Source organism: Chrysochloris asiatica, unplaced genomic scaffold, assembly GCF_000296735.1.
Source record: "Chrysochloris asiatica unplaced genomic scaffold, ChrAsi1.0 scaffold00103, whole genome shotgun sequence".
Classification (NCBI taxonomy): Eukaryota; Metazoa; Chordata; class Mammalia; order Afrosoricida; family Chrysochloridae; genus Chrysochloris; species Chrysochloris asiatica.
This window is the reverse complement of record NW_006408621.1, coordinates 3,212,262-3,223,963: the sequence shown is the minus strand read 5'-3', so window position 1 is coordinate 3,223,963 and position 11,702 is coordinate 3,212,262. Positions and strand designations below refer to the sequence as shown.

Below are 11,702 nucleotides of genomic sequence, written 5' to 3'. Positions count from 1 at the left end.
ACTCCTTCTTCCTAGTCTGTCTTTGTCTGGAAGCTCATCTGAAACCTGTCCACCATGGGTGACCCTGCTGGTATTTAAAATACTGGTGGCATAGCTTTCAGAATCACAGCAACTCACAAGCCACCACAGTAAGACAAACTGACAGACGAGTGGTGGGTTGTTTTTGGTAGATGCTATCAATTCAGTTCTGACTGACAGTGACTTGATGCCGAACAGAGTGAAACACTACCCAGTCTTTGCCATTCTCAGAATTTTTCCTATGCTTGAGACCATTGTTGCAAGCCTTCTCACTGAGGATCTTCCTCTTTTTCACTATTGAGCATGTCGAAAGCACATGAGGCAAATTTCACCATCCTCACTTCTAACTAACTAACTGGTTATACTTCTTCAAGACAGATTTATTTGTTCTTCTGAGGACTGGTGTTGGGGTTTAACCACAGTACTCATAATTGCTTTCTAGGAAAAGCTTTCATAATATAGAGCATCTACTTGAATCCTCAAGGAGCTCTGGTAGCGTAGTGATTAAGAATCAGGCTGCTAACCTCAAGGTCAGCAGTTCGAAACTATCAGCTGTTCCATGGGAGAAAGATGAGGCTTTTTGCTCCTATAAAGATTTACAGCCTTGGAAACCCTATGCAGGGTTGCTATGAGTCAGAATCGTCTCCACAGTACACCACCACCACTTGAATTCTCGTTAATTCTGACCATTATTTGATTGTCAGTGAATGTCTCAAGTTTGCCTAGAGTGGAATATTTTTTAAGTGATGTAACTGATAAATTATGGAGAAGGAGCTGATGTTAGATGAAATTAGGCGAGAAATAGCTAAATGGAAAACTTCAAGAGATAAAACTTAAAACATGAACAATCTATCAGCAAGTACTGTCTTGATACAATCCTATAAAAATAAAAATCTTCACTGAAAACTAGCCTTAGGTTTTATGGACAAAATAGGAGACTTATAAAGCCTCCAAATCTGACAAAAGGGAAAGCTTTTCTTTTCTTTTTTCATCTCTATTTAGGATGAGAAATGAAGCATCTTAGTTCCAGAGGCCCAGCTGAAACCCAAGGATGAAATACTAAATTCTTAAACCAACACTATCCATATGAGGAGTATACTGCAATAATGAGAATCAGATAACAGATTAAAGTTGTGGAGAGGAAATGAGGTGTTAAGCAAATGATTAAGGAATAGTAAATCATCTCAGAAAAGACTTGCAAGTCCATAGAAGGCAAACGTTGTTAAGCATATTGTTGATAAATAATGGCAAGAGAAACTGAATTAAGTAAGATTAGTACTTGAGATGGAGTATGATACTGTGACCTCTTGTTAGGTATTGACAAATTACTTTTAAGAGTCTTAATTTTTCATCTGTAAAATGGGGGAAGGCAGCACAAGGATTAAATAAGGTGATGAATGTAAAGCATACAAGTTTCTTTCTGAGACATAAGACAACCCCACAGAAACGGCTTCTGTAGAGTTGTTTCTGACTCACAGCAATTTTAGAGGACAGAGTAGTACCGCCCCATAGGATTTCCAAGGCTGAGACCTTTATGGAAGCAAAGTGCAACATCTTTTTCCCATAGAACAGTTGGTGAGTTCAAACAGCTGACCTGTTGGTTAGCAGTTGACTGCTTAACCACTGTGCCAGCAAGGCTCCTTCAGAAATATGGTGTTGATTGATTAGTGCTGTCTAGTCAGTTCCAACTCATAGTAACCCTGTATAGGGTTTCTGTGGAGCAGCTGGTGAACTTGAACTGTTGACCTTGCAGTTCAAACTTACCTTGTGGTCCAGTGCTTATCCTACAGCGCCACACCAGGACTCCTCTGAAACACAGCGGGGGCCAATAATCGGTGTCTATTTGTGGCCCTATAGAATAAGCACTGGTCTGCTATCTGGCGATGGTTCAAACCCAACAGTTACTGGTGATGAAGCACAAATGACTTGACGGCAGCACTTAACAGCAACATTATCATTTAAGAACAGAAAGAAGATCATGTTTAGACCAGCTGGGCAAATAACTGTGTCTTATCACAGAGTCCTGGTGTGGTGTTCTGCTGTAGGATAAACACTGGACTGCTAACCTAAAGGTCAGCAGTTAAAACCTACCAGCTGCTCCTCAGGAGAAAGACAAGGCTTTCTGCTTCCGTAAAGATTTACAGCCTTGAAAACCTTAGACAGGGTGCCATGAGTCAGAATGGAGTAGATAGATGACAGAGGATTTTGTTTGATTTTTGGTGTGTGTGTTAATCTTTATAGGAGCGATTACTAGGTCTTTCTCTTGGTTGGCAGTCAGATGATTAACCATCACACCACCAAAGCTCTGGGTCTTTAATATTCTGTAATATTGTTGTTGTTATGTGCCTTTGAATCAGTTCTGACTCACAGCAACCCTATATAGGGTTTCCAGCTGGTAAGTTTGAACCTCTGACCTTGTGGTTCAAACTAACCTTAAGGTCCAGTGTTTTATCCCACAGTGCCACACCAGGACTCCAATATTCTGTGATGGTGGTGGTGGTTATATGCCGTGGAGTCGGTTCTGACTCATAGTGACCCTGCATAGAGTTTCTTAGGCTGTAAATCTTTACAGGAGCAGAAAGTCTCATCTTTCTCCTGCAGGGCAGCTGGCTGGTAGTTTTGAACTGCTGATCTTGAGGTTAGCAGCTCAACTCGTAACCACTACGCTATCAGAGCGCCTTAGATTCTGTGATGTTGTGAAGTGCCGTCGAGTGGATTCTGACCCATAGCGACCCTGTATAGGGTTTCCGAGGAGCAGCTGGTGAGCTTGAACTGTCGACCTTGCAGTTCAAACAGCTTTGCAGTCTGGCGCATTAACCCAGAGCGCCTCATCAGGACTCCGTATTCTGTGAAATAGCATGATAAATAGTCCTCTCTGAGAAAGTGAAAAAGGAGAGATACAGCTTGGGGACCTTCCTCCCCTTCAGGGCAATTGGATCCTGTTCTTAGAAAGACCAGGAGAAGAACTGCTGAGATTCTAACTGAGCGGGAAAAGTGATAAAGCTAGAAAAACATGATTTCTTATACAATCAGTCACTTAAAAGGCACCAGCATGTACAAGGTCATAATTAACTAGCAACATTGTATCCAAACTAGTAAGGAAGAAAGGCAGTACAGCTTGCCAAGTACTTGATAAAGTCAAGCAAGAATTTGAACACAGGGAACAGTTTCTGAATATTAATCAAATGAAAACACAATAAACACAGAATTCTTGGAGCGAGTCTTTCTTTAGGTAGCCCCCATTTAACAACTGGCATTATTGAAAAAGCACCATTTTTTTTCGCCAAACATTTGAAATAAAACTGTTGCACATTATGGAGAAGCATGTTCTTGTAGATGACAAACGCATCTTCCTCACTCCTGCATTTCATCATTGCCTTGACAAGGGGATTGCTTTGTGTACTTCAGTATGGAGTGAAGAAATGGATTTAAGCAGGATGGATTAGTCACCCACAGAGAAGAACATGGAAAAGAGCAAAGTTTAGTTCTCGATTACTCTGTCTCCCACTGAAATCCTCGCTATCAGCAAGAGAAAAGGAAGAAACCTAGGAGCACTTGATGTACTAGAGTAACTGCTATTCAAGACCCCTGTAGGGTAAGCACTCAAATGCTAACCAAAGGACCAGCAGTCCAAACCTACCAGCCACTCCAGCGTTGCTATGAGTTGGAACTGACTCACTTGGTAACAACATTATTATTTAATAAAAGTGTAGCAACAAAACTTACACTGCTGTGTGAAGGTGGCTTTTGGAAAATCTGGCCACTTTGGTAAAGTACACCAAAAAGGAGTTGGAATCCCTAACAGAGCAATTAAGGTGGCACAAATGGTTAAGCTCTGGACTAAATCTTGCTAATGGGAAGGTTTGCAGTCCAGACACACTCAAAGCAGCTTTGGGTCACAGGCTTTGGAGGAAGGGCGTTAGCCTTGAAAATCACATGGGGCAATTTTGCTCTGCACACTGATGGGGGCCGACTTGAGGACTGCTCATACAGCTGTTGTTTTGAAAAAGATACCCAAAGCACAGTGTAGATCAGATTGGTGTTATCATTACTGAGCACCGTCAAGTTGGTGCTGACTCATAGACTTCCACGGAGCGGCTGGTGGGTTTGAATTGCTGACCTTGAGGTTGTTCAGTGCTTATCCTACAGCGCCATGCCAGGCAGCCTTATTTTAAAAACAAACTGTCTATGGAAGTGATAAATATTGTCTATTTTGCATTTATTTTTCTAAAATATAGGGCAAATGCAAGGCTTCCTTATATTTAATGCTGAGACCACATTTGAGGTTTTGTACAAGGGTATTTCTTTCCTGTGATACTTTCTGCCTGCCGGGCCTTCACTATTGACCAGAGACTTTAATTGTCTAAGAAAGAGATGAGATATAGCTTAGAACAAAGAAATCACTGGTCAGTTTCTAAGTATACCATGTCCCTCGAAGTGAGGAGGAGGTTCTTCCACAGAGACTGTATATAAGAAATCTTGTGGTAGTCAGTATAATAGCCCCCCCAGAGATGTCCAAGGAGTGCTGGTGGCATTGTAGGATAAGTGCTGGACTGCTACCACAAGGTCGCAGTTCAAACCCACCAGCTGCTCCTCAGGAGAAAGATGAGGCTTTTTGCTCCTGTACAGATGTACCACCTTGGAAATCCTATGTTGCTGTTGTTAAGTATCGTTGAGTTGGTTCTGACTCTTAGTGACCCAGTACAGGGTTTCCGAGGAGTGAGAAACCCTACACATGGTCCTTATGAGTCAGAACTGACTGGCAGCACCTAACAATAACAACAAAGATGTCCAAGTAATAATCCCCGAGCCTGTGAATATGTTATTTACACGGCAAGATGGCGAGATTCCTCTGGAATATTCGGATGGGTCAGTCCTTATAAGTGGAAGAGGGAGGTAGGAGAGTCAGAATCAGAGTGGTGCTGTGTGAGAAAGATGCTGCCAACCATGCTGGCTTTGAAGATGCAAGAAGGAGCCATGATCCAAGGAATGCAAACGTCCTCTAGATGCTGGAAAACAGATTTTCCCCTACAGCTTCCAGAAGGAATGCGGCCATGCCAACATCGTGATTTTAGCCCAGCATGACCCATTTTGCCCTCCTGACCTCTAGACTTGTAAAAGAAAAAAATAAGTTGTTTTAAAATTAGTAATTTAAAGTAAATTATCATTTTTGTGATAATTTGTTTCAGTAGCAACAAAAAAACTGAAATACAGGTCCCTTCCCTCAGTCCTTTGAACTCAGGGCATTATGATGTCCTGTAGCTTATGGAGGCCCAATTAAGAGGACTAACTGATTATATCATCTAGTTTTACCTGAATTAAGCAGCATAAAATAGGCAGACGGTTTTTAAAAACTAAGGATAAAACTAATAATGTAAGCACAGATAAACACCCTGATAGAGACCTTAACATCCTTTGGTATAATTTTTCCTTAGATACTTACTTTGTGTATTAAACATGATGATGATATTACAAGATCTCATAGGAAATTGGTCCCAAATTTAGAATAATAAAAAATTATAGATGGTATCTACTTTTTGGTGTGTGAACATTTTAATTTGGAAGTTTACAGGACAAAGTAGTTTCCTATTCAACAATTCATACACAATTTGTTTCATGAAATTAATTGCGATCCCCACAGCATGATAGCATTCTTTCCATTTCCTTACTGGGTTCTCCATTTCCATTTGCTCATTTGTCCTGGCACTTCCTGTCTTCTGAGCTTTGTTTCTGGGCAAAAACAAAGTCTTAGATGGTTGACTGTTCTGAGAAGCATGTTCCTCACAAGGATTATTGTTTACTTTATAGGTCTGTCTATTGTTTGACTGAAAGGTGATTTTCAGAGGTGGGTTCAACTTCAGGTTTGAAGCAAGATGCCATTTACTTTTTAAAATGAGGAACTGAGCCCTAAATACATCAAGCTTGGAGAATATGAATTAACTGTGATACATTCATTGCAATGAAACAGCGCTTTTAGAAGTACGCAACAATTGAAGGTATAGCTAAGAATAAAACTTATTTGAGGAAACAGATAATCATTTCTTAGGAAAAATGGAAAAATCAATGACAAAAAACAAAACAAGCTGGTGTCATGCTAGGAAATGAAGTGAGTATGTAGCTTATAAAAATGGCCAAAGAAAACAAATGACCAATCTCTGATATTCAAAGAGAAACCCAGAACAAATAACAGTTGATAACAATGAGAACAACCACCCTAAATCGCAGATCCTGATAAAACTGTAAGAATGATTTTCACTCAAAAGTTATGAGGTTAATGTGATCAAATTACATTTCTTGATTCATGTGAAAGAACATGTAGTACTTAAAATCAGACGGAGGTGTGAGATACAAAGCAAATTTCCAATCTTGTAAAGGAAAGCAGAGAAAAATTATCAATGGAAATGGAATAGAGTCACCCTTTGGAAGGTGAAAATCATTAGGATTCTGAAAGGTTGCAAACAAAAAGAAAGATATGAAATGCTTGTTCACGTCTCAGAAGAAACCTTTAAAATGTTTTTGCTGATAATGGCTTGTCTTACATCAATTTAAGGTATTATACACACACACACACACGCACACACACACACATATAGATATAAAGCAAAAATAAGAAACTAAAGTATGTCCTACTTCAAGATGAAAAGCTGGCTACACAACAGATTAAGGAATAGGCTGGGATGATTTGGAAACATCTGGCGATCCTCCCTCTCCCCTGCCCTGGCCCCATGCCTGTGGATTCTTCACATTTTTATGCGAATCTCATGTATGAATATGACTATGGCCTCTTTCATCCAGCTTCCTTTCTGGTCTCCAGAACCCTCCAAAGTCCTTTACTATTGACTCCACTGCAGGGAGAGTATTTATAAGAAACAGATGTGATCTGATCATAGAAATGCTGCAATTTAGAACTTTGGGTTTAGCTCACACAGACTCAGCCCACCTTTAGTGGGTCTCCACTCTGCCTTGCTTTCCTGTCCTTCTTGTATATTTATGCATATATCTGTCTCTCCTGCAAGATGTTAAGGTGGTACCCCACAATGTTTTTGAAGACTATAGCCCTGAACAAATGAATACTAAATTAAGGAAGAATCTTTGAAAGTTCTCTTATTTACAAAGCAGGATCAGTGGTGTCTGGCAGAAATTAAGTTTATTTATCTCCCTGCTCATATTAAAAGTAAACTTCCCCAAACCTCAGACTATATTATATCCTCTAACAACAAACCTCTTAATATGCTAGATCAACAAAGTCAAAACGGAGTTGCCAAATGAGCTTCACTCCCCACATGCTACTGTTAATGGATTTCAGAAACATAAATTTAGATTTTCTCCAGGATCAGGCTGACCTCACTTTAGTAACACATTGAATGTTTGAAAAATAATCTTCTGTGTATGTACCATGTGTGCTTTTTCAGTGGACCTTTTCTTTATCCTCCTTCTAACATTCTCACTAAGAACAGCAGGTATTCAACCATTTCAGTGGGCAGTTGATTTGTGTCAAGAATTGTTACCTGTTTCAGCAAAACAAAACATTGTTGTTGTTGTTGTGTCGTTGAGTTGGTTCTGACCCATAGCAACCCTATATAGGGTTTCTGAGAAGCAGCTCGTGGGTTTGAACCACCAACCTTGTAATTCAAACTGACCTTATGGTCCAGCACATTATCCTGCAGCACCACACCAAGACTCCACACGGGTGATGGCTCTAAGGTATAGTCTCATAAATCTAGGACTAGAACCCACATAAATAAACTGAGGTCGATATAGTATGATCGTTTTTCAAGTGTTTCCCAAACTGAGTACCTTGGAAAACCAGTAGTGAGATACTTAAAAATATGTCTTGAGAAAGAAAACATTTTTTGTTTAAATTATTAGAGCAATTGAAAAATTCTAGATAACTTAGAATTAAAGAGGTTTCTTAGGGCCTTCACTGTGGTAGTGAACATTTACTGTCCAAGAGGTTTACAACACGTTGTTGTTAGATCTGTGGACTCAGTCCTGACTCATAGTGATGCTATGTACAACAGAACGAAACACTGCTTGGTCCTCTGCCATCCTCACAATTGTTATGTTTGAGCCCATTGGTGCTGCTGTCACTATGTCTACTATCTTGTTGGAGATTTTCCTTGTTTTCATTGACCCTCCACTTTACTAAGCATGATGTCCTTCTCCATGGACTGGTCCTTCCTGACAACATAGCCAAAGAATGAAAGATGAAGTCTTGTCATCCTTGCTTATTATATGAGGCATTTTGGCTATATATCTTCCAAGACATGTATTTGTTCTTTTGGCAGTCCATGGTACTTTCAGTATTCTTCTCCAACACCATAATTCAAATGCATCAGTTCTTCTATGGTCGTCTTTATTCATTGTCCAAGTTTCACATGCATATGAGGCAATTGAAAATATCATGGCTTGGGTTAGGTACACTCTAGTCCTCAAATCTCTGTTCTTTTAAGATTCTAAAGAAGTCTTTTGCAGCAGATTTACCCAGTGCAATATGTCTTTTGATTTCTTGGCTGCTGCTTCCCTGAGTGCTGATTGTGGATCCAAACAAAACAAACGCCTTGACAACTTCATTCTTTTCTCCATATATCATGATGCTATTTATGGGTCCAGTTGTGAGGATTTTTGTTTTCTCCACATTCAGGTGCAATCACATAGAAAGTTAAAGTCTTTGATCTTCATCAGTAAATATTTTAAGTCCTCGTTGCTTTCAGCAAGTAGGGTTGTGTCATCCACATATTACACTTTGCTAGTGAATCTTCCACTAATCCTGTTGCCACATTCTTCTTTATATAAACTTCTTGGATTATTTACTCTATGCTGGGCATATAGATTGAATAGTATTGTAAAAGGATACAGCTCTGGCACACACATTTCCTGATTTTAAAGCCATTCTGTATCCCCTTCTTTGCTTGAATGACTGCCTTTTAGTTTATGTACAGCTCCTTTCTCATGAGCAAAGTTAAGGGTTCTATAACACTCATTCTTTGCAATGTTATCTATAGTTTGTTATGATCCACATAGTCAAATGCTTTGCACAGTCAATCAAGAAGTCAGTTCCCTGCTTTTAGCCAAGATCCATGTGACATCAACAATAATATTCTTCATTCCACAGCCTCTTTTGAATGCAGCTTGAATTTCTAACAGCTCCCTGCTTTTGAATGATCTTCAGCAAAATTTTACTTGCATATGATATTAATGATATTATTCAATGATTTCTGCATTCTGTTGGGTCATCTTTCTTTGAAAAGGGCACAGATATGAATCTCTTCCTTTTGGATGGCTAGGTAGCTGTCTTCCAAATTTCTTGGCATCCATGAGTGAGCACCTCCAGTACTACATAAATTTGTTGAAACATCTGCATTTGTATTCCATTAATTCCTGAAGTCTTGTTTGTCAATTCCTTCAATACAGCTTGGACATTTTCCTTCAATATCATTGGTTCTTAATCTTATACTGCTTCTTGAAATGCTTCTTGAACATTGGCCAATTATTTTTGGTACAATGACTCTATATTCCTTTCATTTTCTTTTGATGCTTTCTGCATCATTCAACATTTTGCCTATAGAATCTGTCAATTGATCACAAGTTGAGGCTGATTTTTTGTTCAGTTCCCTCAGATTGAGAAATGCTGAGCACGCTCTTCCCTTTTGGTTTTCTAACTCCAGATCTTTGCACATTTCATGATGATAGTTTACTTTATCTTCTTGAGACGCCCTTTGAAATTTTGTGTTCACTTCTTTTATTTCCTCGTTTCTTTCATCCACTTTAGTTTCTCTATGCTCAAGAGCAAATTTCAGAGTTTCTTCTCATATTCACTTTGGTCTTTTCTGTCTTTTTGATGACCTGTTTTCATCCTGAAACCTTTCCTGTTTTCGGTCATTAGTATCTAATGCATCAAATCTTTTCTGGAGATGGTCTCTAAATTCAGGTAGGATACACTAAAGGTCATATTTTGGCTCTCATGGACTTGTTTTAATTTTCTTCAGCTTCAGGCTACACTTGCATGTGAGCAATTGATGGTCTGCTCCACAGTTAGACCCTGGGCTTATTTTGTCTGCTGATATTGGGACTCTCCATCATCTCTTCCTACAGATGTGGTCAGTTTGATTTCTGTGTATTCCATTTGGTGAGGTCCATGCCTTTTAAGTTGTTGAAAAATGTATTTGCAATGAAAAAGTCACTGGTCTTGCAAAACTCTATCATGCAATCACTAGCATTGTTTCTATCACCAAGGCCACATTTGCAACTACTGATCTTTTTTTAATTGTTTGTTTACTGCTTTTGCATTCTAATCACCAGTAATTATCAGTATATCTTGATTGCACATTTGATTAATTTCAGACTGAACAAGATAGAATTATTCAATTTCATCATCATTTTCTTTAGTGGTTGGTGAGTAAGTTTGCATAATAGTGGTGTTAATTGGTCTTCCTTATAACCATATACATATTATCCTATCACAGACAGCATTGTACTTCAAGACACATCTTGAAGTGCTTCTTTTTTAAAAAAAATTTAATTATTAACCATAAAATAGCATGTTTATTGGACTGAAAAGATAGAAAGTCAGTTGAAGACAGAGGAACTTTGTCTTGGGCCCCATAATACTCTGGCATCTGCTCAATGTTGTACCGCTGCTTAGAAATGTACATGATAGGAACTCCAGGGATCTTCTGGATTCTTCCTTTAAGGTCCCAGTCAACTGTGGCCACAATGTAACATTTGTGCTGAGTTACTCTTTGTACTTAGCAGTCATCTGCATATGTTCCTTTGTGTGTGCATGGTAGTCATACAAATGTTGGATCCTTGGTGATCCTTAGAGCCACTGGATACTTCTGCCCCAACTTCTCAATTTCAGCCAGTACACAGTCAGTTATACAAGGGACACACTTGGAATACAGGCAGTTCATCATTGATTGTACAAGGTCCAGTTTGGCTTTAATGGAGAAGTTGATAAAGTTGGTTTCAACCAGGATATGGTAAGGTGGGCCCAGCTGTGTATTATATTGGAAGAACACACAAGAAGGGTGTTGGGGGACTTCTCGTTCCTTGAGTGCGCTGGGATCTGTCTTTTCTTTCTTTTTAGATTTTAACCTGTCTTTTTCTTTAAGCCGCTGATCTCTGAGAGTAAGAATTTGCTTCATGGTTGCATATTTCCTTGTTTTCTTTTGCTTCCCCATGTTCATACCACACTCCTGCTCTTCCTTCCACAATCAATTTTCGAAATGCTCTTTTTGACAATAAATATGATGCCATTCCTTTCCAATTTTTATTCCTGGCATAGTAAACCACATGACTGTTTGATTCAAAATGGCCGACACCAGTCCATTTACACTCACTAAGACCTAAGATATATATTGAACTTTTGCATTCCATTTAATTTTTGATGATTTCATGCTTTTTACATTGCATGTTTCAATTATTAATGGATGTTTGCAGCTGTTTCTTCTCATTTAGAATCGTGCCCCATCAGCAAACGTAGGTCCTGAAAGCTTTGCTCCATTTACCTCATTAAGGTCGTCTCTACCCCCAGTGAGATGGATTGGCCAAGTAGCAGCATCAGTGGACTCAAGTGTGGCAACAATAGTGAGGTTGGCCCAGGATTGGGCAGTATTTCATTCTGCTGTGCATAAGGTTGCTATGAGTCAGTACTGACTTGATGGCACCTAACAACAGCAACA

The 11,702-nt window shown here is 39.2% G+C and overlaps 1 protein-coding gene and 1 pseudogene across 7 annotated transcripts in view; both read right to left on the bottom strand.

Moving 5' to 3' along the window:
- The window catches only part of DLGAP1 (discs, large (Drosophila) homolog-associated protein 1), a 461,019-nt gene that overhangs the window by 195,650 nt on the left and 253,667 nt on the right, over nucleotides 1–11,702 (bottom strand). The gene's annotated exons all lie outside the window — the stretch shown is intronic.
- On the bottom strand, nucleotides 5,305–11,201 carry LOC102819776 (annotated as a pseudogene).